Source organism: Biomphalaria glabrata, chromosome 2 (assembly GCF_947242115.1).
Source record: "Biomphalaria glabrata chromosome 2, xgBioGlab47.1, whole genome shotgun sequence".
In the NCBI taxonomy this organism is placed as follows: Eukaryota; Metazoa; Mollusca; class Gastropoda; family Planorbidae; genus Biomphalaria; species Biomphalaria glabrata.
Window position 1 is genome coordinate 31,568,771 of NC_074712.1, and position 10,934 is coordinate 31,579,704.

Below are 10,934 nucleotides of genomic sequence, written 5' to 3' on the forward strand. Positions count from 1 at the left end.
ACCTGACATTAGTTGGGGAAAGGTAAAGGCGGTCGGTCGTCTAATGGGTACCTGACATTAGTTGGGGAAAGGTAAAGGCGGTCGGTCGTCTAATGGGTACCTGACATTAGTTGGGGAAAGGTCAAGGCGGTTGGTCGTCTAATGGGTACCTGACATAAGTTGGGGAAAGGTAAAGGCGGTTGGTCGTCTAATGGGTACCTGACATTAGTTGGGGAAAGGTAAAGGCGGTTGGTCGTCTAATGGGTACCTGACATTAGTTGGGGAAAGGTAAAGGCGGTTTGTCGTCTAATTGGTACCTGAACTTAGTTGGGGAAAGATCAAGGCGGTTGGTCTTCTAATGGGTACCTGACATTAGTTGGGGAAAGGTAAAGGCGGTTGGTCGTCTAATGGGTACCTGACATTAGTTGGGGAAAGGTAAAGGCGGTTGGTCGTCTAATGGGTACCTGACATTAGTTGGGGAAAGGTAAAGGCGGTCGGTCGTCTAATGGGTACCTGACATTAGTTGGGGAAAGGTCAAGGCGGTTGGTCGTCTAATGGGTACCTGACATTAGTTGGGGAAAGGTAAAGGCGGTTGGTCGTCTAATGGGTACCTGACATTAGTTGGGGAAAGGTTAAGGCGGTTGGTCTTCTAATGGGTACCTGACATTAGTTGGGGAAAGGTAAAGGCGGTTGGTCGTCTAATGGGTACCTGACATTAGTTGGGGAAAGTTTAAGGCGGTTGGTCGTCTAATGGGTACCTGACATTAGTTGGGGAAAGGTAAAGGCGGTTGGTCGTCTAATGGGTACCTGACATTAGTTGGGGAAAGGTCAAGGCGGTTGGTCGTCTAATGGGTACCTGACATTAGTTGGTGAAAGGTCAAGGCTGTTGGTCGTCTAATGGGTACCTGACATTAGTTGGGGAAAGCTAAAGGCGGTTGGTCGTCTAATGGGTACCTGACATTAGTTGGGGAAAGGTCAAGGCGGTTGGTCGTCTAATGGGTACCTGACATTAGTTGGTGAAAGGTCAAGGCGGTTGGTCGTCTAATGGGTACCTGACATTAGTTGGGGAAAGGTAAAGGCGGTTGGTCGTCTAATGGGTACCTGACATTAGTTGGGGAAAGGTAAAGGCGGTTGGTCGTCTAATGGGTACCTGACATTAGTTGGGGAAAGGTCAAGGCGGTTGGTCGTCTAATGGGTACCTGACATTAGTTGGGGAAAGGTAAAGGCGGTTGTTCGTCTAATGGGTACCTGACATTAGTTGGGGAAAGGTAAAGGCGGTTGGTCGTCTAATGGGTACCTGACATTAGTTGGGGAAAGGTAAAGGCGGTTGGTCGTCTAATGGGTACCTGACATTAGTTGGGGAAAGGTTAAGGCGGTTGGTCGTCTAATGGGTACCTGACATTAGTTGGGGAAAGGTCAAGGCGGTTGGTCGTCTAATGGTTACCTGACATTAGTTGGGGAAAGGTAAAGGCGGTTTGTCGTCTAATGGGTACCTGATATTAGTTGGGGAAAGGTAAAGGCGGTTGGTCGTCTAATGGGTACCTGACATTAGTTGGGGAAAGGTAAAGGCGGTTGGTCGTCTAATGGGTACCTGACATTAGTTGGGGAAAGGGAAAGGCGGTTGGTCGTCTAATGGGTACCTGACATTAGTTGGGGAAAGGTAAAGGCGGTTGGTCGTCTAATGGGTACCTGACATTAGTTGGGGAAAGGTAAAGGCGGTTGGTCGTCTAATGGGTACCTGACATTAGTTGGGGAAAGGTAAAGGCGGTTGGTCTTCTAATGGGTACCTGACATTAGTTGGGGAAAGGTAAAGGCGGTTGGTCTTCTAATATGTACCTGACATTAGTTAAGGAAAGGTAAAGGCGGTTGGTCGTCTAATGGGTACCTGACATTAGTTGGGGAAAGGTAAAGGCGGTTGGTCGTCTAATGGGTACCTAACATTAGTTGGGGAAATGTAAAGGCGGTTGGTCGTCCAATGGGTACCTGACATTAGTTGGGGAAAGGTAAAGGAGGTTGGTCGTCTAATGGGTACCTGACATTAGTTGGGGAAAGGTCAAGGCGGTTGGTCGTCTAATGGGTACCTGACATTAGTTGGGGAAAGGTAAAGGCGGTTGGTCGTCTAATGGGTACCTGACATTAGATGGGGAAAGGTCAAGGCGGTTGGTCGTCTAATGGGTACCTGACATTAGTTGGGGAAAGGTTAAGGCGGTTGGTCGTCTAATGGGTAACTGACATTAATTGGGGAAAGGTTAAGGCGGTTGGTCGTCTAATGGGTACCTGACATTAGTTGGGGAAAGGTCAAGGCGGTTGGTCTTCTAATGGGTACCTGACATTAGTTGGGGAAAGGTAAAGGAGGTTGGTCGTCTAATGGGTACCTGACATTAGTTGGGGAAAGGTCAAGGCGGTTGGTCGTCTAATGGGTACCTGACATTAGTTGGGGAAAGGTAAAGGCGGTTGGTCGTCTAATGGGTACCTGACATTAGTTGGGGAAAGGTCAAGGCAGTTGGTCGTCTATTGGGTACCTGACATTAGTTGGGGAAAGGTAAAGGCGGTTGGTCGTTTAATGGGTACCTGACATTAGTTGGGGAAAGGTTAAGGCGGTTGGTCGTCTAATGGGTACCTGACATTAGTTGGGGAAAGGTTAAGGCGGTTGGTCTTCTAATGGGTACCTGACATTAGTTGGGGAAAGGTAAAGGCGGTTGGTCGTCTAATGGGTACCTGACATTAGTTGGGGAAAGGTAAAGGCGGTCGGTCGTCTAATGGGTACCTGACATTAGTTGGGGAAAGGTAAAGGCGGTTGGTCGTCTAATGGGTACCTGACATTAGTTGGGGAAAGGTAAAGGCGGTTGGTCGTCTAATGGGTACCTGACATTAGTTGGGGAAAGGTAAAGGCGGTTGGTCGTCTAATGGGTACCTGACATTAGTTGGGGAAAGGTAAAGGCGGTTGGTCGTCTAATGGGTACCTGACATTAGTTGGGGAAAGGTAAAGGCGGTTGGTCGTCTAATGGGTACCTGACTTTAGTTGGGGAAAGGTCAAGGCGGTTGGTCGTCTAATGGGTACCTGACATTAGTTGGGGAAAGGTAAAGGCGGTTGGTCGTCTAATGGGTACCTGACATTAGTTGGGGAAAGGTAAAGGCGGTTGGTCGTCTAATGGGTACCTGACATTAGTTGGGGAAAGGTCAAGGCGGTTGGTCGTCTAATGGGTACCTGACATTAGTTGGGGAAAGGTCAAGGCGGTTGGTCGTCTAATGGGTACCTGACATTAGTTGGGGAAAGGTTAAGGCGGTTTGTCGTCTAATGGGTACCTGACATTAGTTGGGGAAAGGTTAAGGCGGTTGGTCGTCTAATGGGTACCTGACATTAGTTGGGGAAAGGTCAAGGCGGTTGGTCGTCTAATGGGTACCTGACATTAGTTGGGGAAAGGTAAAGGCGGTTGGTCATCTAATGGGTACATGACATTAGTTGGGGAAAGGTAAAGGCGGTTGGTCGTCTAATGGGTACCTGACATTAGTTGGGGAAAGGTAAAGGCGGTTGGTCGTCTAATTGGTACCTGACATTAGTTGGGGAAAGGTTAAGGCGGTTGGTCGTCTAATTGGTACCTGACATTAGTTGGGGAAAGGTAAAGGCGGTTGGTCGTCTAATGGGTACCTGACATCAGTTGGGGAAAGGTAAAGGCGGTTGGTCGTCTAATGGGTACCTGACATTAGTTGGGGAAATGTAAAGGCGGTTGGTCGTCTAATGGGTACCTGACATTAGTTGGGGAAAGGTAAAGGCGGTTGGTCGTCTAATTGGTACCTGACATTAGTTGGGGAAAGGTTAAGGCGGTTGGTCGTCTAATTGGTACCTGACATTAGTTGGGGAAAGGTAAAGGCGGTTGGTCGTCCAATGGGTACCTGACATTAGTTGGGGAAAGGTAAAGGCGGTTGGTCGTCTAATGGGTACCTGACATTAGTTGGGGAAAGGTAAAGGCGGTTGGTCGTCTAATCGGTACCTGAACTTAGTTGGGGAAAGGTAAAGGCGGTTGGTCGTCTAATGGGTACCTGACATTAGTTGGGGAAAGGTAAAGGCGGTTGGTCGTCTAATGGGTACCTGACATTAGTTGGGGAATGGTAAAGGCGGTTGGTCGTCTAATGGGTACCTGACATTAGTTGGGGAAAGGTCAAGGCGGTTGGTCGTCTAATGGGTACCTGACATTAGTTGGGGAAAGGTAAAGGCGGTTGGTCGTCTAATGGGTACCTGACATTAGTTGGGGAAAGGTTAAGGCGGTTGGTCTTCAAATGGGTACCTGACATTAGTTGGGGAAAGGTAAAGGCGGTTGGTCGTCTAATGAGTACCTGACATTAGTTGGGGAAAGGTAAAGGCGGTTGGTCGTCTAATGGGTACCTGACATTAGTTGGGGAAAGGTAAAGGCGGTTGGTCGTCTAATGGGTACCTGACATTAGTTGGGGAAAGGTAAAGGCGGTTGGTCGTCTAATGGGTACCTGACATTAGTTGGGGAAAGGTAAAGGCGGTTGGTCGTCTAATGAGTACCTGACATTAGTTGGGGAAAGGTAAAGGCGGTTGGTCGTCTAATGGGTACCTGACATTAGTTGGGGAAAGGTAAAGGCGGTTGGTCGTCTAATGGGTACCTGACATTAGTTGGGGAAAGGTAAAGGCGGTTGGTCGTCTAATGGGTACCTGACATTAGTTGGGGAAAGGTTAAGGCGGTTGGTCGTCTAATGGGTACCTGACATTAGTTGGGGAAAGGTAAAGGCGGTTGGTCGTCTAATGAGTACCTGACATTAGTTGGGGAAAGGTAAAGGCGGTTGGTCGTCTAATGGGTACCTGACATTAGTTGGGGAAAGGTAAAGGCGGTTGGTCGTCTAATGGGTACCTGACATTAGTTGGGGAAAGTTTAAGGCGGTTGGTCGTCTAATGGGTACCTGACATTAGTTGGGGAAAGGTAAAGGCGGTTGGTCGTCTAATGGGTACCTGACATTAGTTGGGGAAAGGTAAAGGCGGTTGGTCGTCTAATGGGTACCTGACATTAGTTGGGGAAAGGTAAAGGCGGTTGGTCTTCTAATGGGTACCTGACATTAGTTGGGGAAATGTAAAGGCGGTTGGTCGTCTAATGGGTACCTGACATTAGTTGGGGAAAGGTAAAGGCGGTTGGTCGTCTAATGGGTACCTGACATTAGTTGGGGAAAGGTCAAGGCGGTTGGTCGTCTAATGGGTACCTGACATTAGTTGGGAAAAGGTCAAGGCGGTTGGTCGTCTAATGGGTACCTGACATTAGTTGGGGAAAGTTTAAGGCGGTTGGTCGTCTAATGGGTACCTGACATTAGTTGGGGAAAGGTAAAGGCGGTTGGTCGTCTAATGGGTACCTGACATTAGTTGGGGAAAGGTCAAGGCGGTTGGTCGTCTAATGGGTACCTGACATTAGTTGGTGAAAGGTAAAGGCGGTTGGTCGTCTAATGGGTACCTGACATTAGTTGGGGAAAGGTAAAGGCGGTTGGTCGTCTAATGGGTACCTGACATTAGTTGGGGAAAGTTTAAGGCGGTTGGTCGTCTAATGGGTACCTGACATTAGTTGGGGAAAGGTAAAGGCGGTTGGTCGTCTAATGGGTACCTGACATTAGTTGGGGAAAGGTCAAGGCGGTTGGTCGTCTAATGGGTACCTGACATTAGTTGGTGAAAGGTCAAGGCTGTTGGTCGTCTAATGGGTACCTGACATTAGTTGGGGAAAGGTAAAGGCGGTTGGTCGTCTAATGGGTACCTGACATTAGTTGGGGAAAGGTCAAAGCGGTTGGTCGTCTAATGGGTACCTGACATTAGTTGGTGAAAGGTCAAGGCGGTTGGTCGTCTAATGGGTACCTGACATTAGTTGGGGAAAGGTAAAGGCGGTTGGTCGTCTAATGGGTACCTGACATTAGTTGGGGAAAGGTAAAGTCGGTTGGTCGTCTAATGGGTACCTGACATTAGTTGGGGAAAGGTAAAGGCGGTTGGTCGTCTAATGGGTACCTGACATTAGTTGGGGAAAGATAAAGGCGGTTGGTCGTCTAATGGGTACCTGACATTAGTTGGGGAAAGGTAAAGGCGGTTGGTCGTCTAATGGGTACCTGACATTAGTTGGGGAAAGGTAAAGGCGGTTTGTCGTCTAATGGGTACCTGATATTAGTTGGGGAAAGGTAAAGGCGGTTGGTCGTCTAATGGGTACCTGACATTAGTTGGGGAAAGGTAAAGGCGGTTGGTCGTCTAATGGGTACCTGACATTAGTTGGGGAAAGGTAAAGGCGGTTGGTCGTCTAATGGGTACCTGACATTAGTTGGGGAAAGGTAAAGGCGGTTGGTCGTCTAATGGGTACCTGACATTAGTTGGGGAAAGGTCAAGGCAGTTGGTCGTCTATTTGGTACCTGACATTAGTTGGGGAAAGGTAAAGGCGGTTGGTCGTCTAATGGGTACCTGACATTAGTTGGGGAAAGGTTAAGGCGGTTGGTCGTCTAATGGGTACCTGACATTAGTTGGGGAAAGGTTAAGGCGGTTGGTCTTCTAATGGGTACCTGACATTAGTTGGGGAAAGGTAAAGGCGGTTGGTCGTCTAATGGGTACCTGACATTAGTTGGGGAAAGGTAAAGGCGGTTGGTCGTCTAATGGGTACCTGACATTAGTTGGGGAAAGGTTAAGGCGGTTGGTCGTCTAATGGGTACCTGACATTAGTTGGGGAAAGGTAAAGGCGGTTGGTCGTCTAATGTGTACCTGACATTAGTTGGGGAAAGGTAAAGGCGGTTGGTCGTCTAATGGGTACCTAACATTAGTTGGGGAAATAAAAGGCGGTTGGTCGTCCAATGGGTACCTGACATTAGTTGGGGAAAGGTGAAGGTGGTTGGTCGTCTAATGGGTACCTGACATTAGATGGGGAAAGGTCAAGGCGGTTGGTCGTCTAATGGGTACCTGACATTAGTTGGGGAAAGGTAAAGGCGGTTGGTCGTCTAATGGGTACCTGACATTAATTGGGGAAAGGTTAAGGCGGTTGGTCGTCTAATGGGTACCTGACATTAGTTGGGGAAAGGTCAAGGCGCTTGGTCGTCTAATGGGTACCTGACATTAGTTGGGGAAAGGTAAAGGCGGTTGGTCGTCTAATGGGTACCTGACATTAGTTGGGGAAAGGTAAAGGCGGTTGGTCGTCTAATGGGTACCTGACATTAGTTGGGGAAAGGTAAAGGCGGTTGGTCGTCTAATGTGTACCTGACATTAGTTGGGGAAAGGTAAAGGCGGTTGGTCGTCTAATGGGTACCTGACATTAGTTGGGGAAAGGTAAAGGCGGTTGGTCGTCTAATGGGTACCTGACATTAGTTGGGGAAAGGTCAAGGCAGTTGGTCGTCTATTGGGTACCTGACATTAGTTGGGGAAAGGTAAAGGCGGTTGGTCGTCTAATGGGTACCTGACATTAGTTGGGGAAAGGTTAAGGCGGTTGGTCTTCTAATGGGTACCTGACATTAGTTGGGGAAAGGTAAAGGCGGTTGGTCGTCTAATGGGTACCTGACATTAGTTGGGGAAAGGTAAAGGCGGTTGGTCGTCTAATGGGTACCTGACATTAGTTGGGGAAAAGTAAAGGCGGTTGGTCGTCTAATGGGTACCTGACATTAGTTGGGGAAAGGTAAAGGCGGTTGGTCGTCTAATGGGTACCTGACATTAGTTGGGGAAAGGTAAAGGCGGTTGGTCGTCTAATGGGTACCTGACATTAGTTGGGGAAAGTTAAAGGCGGTTGGTCGTCCAATGGGTACCTGACATTAGTTGGGGAAAGGTAAAGGCGGTTGGTCGTCTAATGGGTACCTGACATTAGTTGGGGAAATGTAAAGGCGGTTGGTCGTCCAATGGGTACCTGACATTAGTTGGGGAAAGGTAAACGAGGTTGGTCGTCTAATGGGTACCTGACATTAGTTGGGGAAAGGTCAAGGCGGTTGGTCGTCTAATGAGTACCTGACATTAGTTGGGGAAAGGTTAAGGCGGTTGGTCGTCTAATGGGTACCTGACATTATTTGGGGAAAGGTCAAGGCGGTTGGTCGTCTAATGGGTACCTGACATTAGTTGGGGAAAGGTCAAGGCGGTTGGTCGTCTAATGGGTACCTGACATTAGTTGGGGAAAGGTCAAGGCGGTTGGTCGTCTAATGGGTACCTGACATTAGTTGGGGAAAGGTTAAGGCGGTTGGTCGTCTAATGGGTACCTGACATTAGTTGGGGAAAGGTTAAGGCGGTTGGTCGTCTAATGGGTACCTGACATTAGTTGGGGAAAGGTAAAGGCGGTTGGTCGTCTAATGGGTACCTGACATTAGTTGGGGAAAGTTTAAGGCGGTTGGTCGTCTAATGGGTACCTGACATTAGTTGGGGAAAGGTAAAGGCGGTTGGTCGTCTAATGGGTACCTGACATTAGTTGGGGAAAGGTAAAGGCGGTTGGTCGTCTAATGGGTACCTGACATTAGTTGGGGAAAGGTAAAGGCGGTTGGTCGTCTAATGGGTACCTGACATTAGTTGGGGAAAGGTAAAGGCGGTTGGTCGTCTAATGGGTACCTGACATTAGTTGGGGAAAGGTCAAGGCGGTTGGTCGTCTAATGGGTACCTGACATTAGTTGGGGAAAGGTAAAGGCGGTTGGTCGTCTAATGGGTACCTGACATTAGTTGGGGAAAGGTTAAGGCGGTTGGTCGTCTAATGGGTACCTGACATTAGTTGGGGAAAGGTAAAGGCGGTTGGTCGTCTAATGGGTACCTGACATTAGTTGGGGAAAGGTAAAGGCGGTTGGTCTTCTAATGGGTACCTGACATTAGTTGGGGAAAGGTCAAGGCGGTTGGTCGTCTAATGGGTACCTGACATTAGTTGGGGAAAGGTAAAGGCGGTTGGTCGTCTAATGGGTACCTGACATTAGTTGGGGAAAGGTCAAGGCGGTTGGTCGTCTAATGGGTACCTGACATTAGTTGGGGAAAGGTCAAGGCGGTTGGTCGTCTAATGGGTACCTGACATTAGTTGGGGAAAGTTTAAGGCGGTTGGTCGTCTAATGGGTACCTGACATTAGTTGGGGAAAGGTAAAGGCGGTTGGTCGTCTAATGGGTACCTGACATTAGTTGGGGAAAGGTCAAGGCGGTTGGTCGTCTAATGGGTACCTGACATTAGTTGGTGAAAGGTAAAGGCGGTTGGTCGTCTAATGGGTACCTGACATTAGTTGGGGAAAGGTAAAGGCGGTTGGTCGTCTAATGGGTACCTGACATTAGTTGGGGAAAGTTTAAGGCGGTTGGTCGTCTAATGGGTACCTGACATTAGTTGGGGAAAGGTAAAGGCGGTTGGTCGTCTAATGGGTACCTGACATTAGTTGGGGAAAGGTCAAGGCGGTTGGTCGTCTAATGGGTACCTGACATTAGTTGGTGAAAGGTCAAGGCTGTTGGTCGTCTAATGGGTACCTGACATTAGTTGGGGAAAGGTAAAGGCGGTTGGTCGTCTAATGGGTACCTGACATTAGTTGGGGAAAGGTCAAGGCGGTTGGTCGTCTAATGGGTACCTGACATTAGTTGGTGAAAGGTCAAGGCGGTTGGTCGTCTAATGGGTACCTGACATTAGTTGGGGAAAGGTAAAGGCGGTTGGTCGTCTAATGGGTACCTGACATTAGTTGGGGAAAGGTAAAGTCGGTTGGTTGTCTAATGGGTACCTGACATTAGTTGGGGAAAGGTAAAGGCGGTTGGTCGTCTAATGGGTACCTGACATTAGTTGGGGAAAGATAAAGGCGGTTGGTCGTCTAATGGGTACCTGACATTAGTTGGGGAAAGGTAAAGGCGGTTGGTCGTCTAATGGGTACCTGACATTAGTTGGGGAAAGGTCAAGGCGGTTGGTCGTCTAATGGGTACCTGACATTAGTTGGGGAAAGGTAAAGGCGGTTGGTCGTCTAATCGGTACCTGAACTTAGTTGGGGAAAGGTAAAGGCGGTTGGTCGTCTAATGGGTACCTGACATTAGTTGGGGAAAGGTAAAGGCGGTTGGTCGTCTAATGGGTACCTGACATTAGTTGGGGAAAGGTAAAGTCGGTTGGTTGTCTAATGGGTACCTGACATTAGTTGGGGAAAGGTAAAGGCGGTTGGTCGTCTAATGGGTACCTGACATTAGTTGGGGAAAGATAAAGGCGGTTGGTCGTCTAATGGGTACCTGACATTAGTTGGGGAAAGGTCAAGGCGGTTGGTCGTCTAATGGGTACCTGACATTAGTTGGGGAAAGGTAAAGGCGGTTGGTCGTCTAATGGGTACCTGACATTAGTTGGGGAAAGGTAAAGGCGGTTGGTCGTCTAATCGGTACCTGAACTTAGTTGGGGAAAGGTAAAGGCGGTTGGTCGTCTAATGGGTACCTGACATTAGTTGGGGAAAGGTAAAGGCGGTTGGTCGTCTAATGGGTACCTGACATTAGTTGGGGAATGGTAAAGGCGGTTGGTCGTCTAATGGGTACCTGACATTAGTTGGGGAAAGGTCAAGGCGGTTGGTCGTCTAATGGGTACCTGACATTAGTTGGGGAAAGGTAAAGGCGGTTGGTCGTCTAATGGGTACCTGACATTAGTTGGGGAAAGGTTAAGGCGGTTGGTCTTCAAATGGGTACCTGACATTAGTTGGGGAAAGGTAAAGGCGGTTGGTCGTCTAATGAGTACCTGACATTAGTTGGGGAAAGGTAAAGGCGGTTGGTCGTCTAATGGGTACCTGACATTAGTTGGGGAAAGGTAAAGGCGGTTGGTCGTCTAATGGGTACCTGACATTAGTTGGGGAAAGGTAAAGGCGGTTGGTCGTCTAATGGGTACCTGACATTAGTTGGGGAAAGGTAAAGGCGGTTGGTCGTCTAATGAGTACCTGACATTAGTTGGGGAAAGGTAAAGGCGGTTGGTCGTCTAATGGGTACCTGACATTAGTTGGGGAAAGGTAAAGGCGGTTGGTCGTCTAATGGGTACCTGACA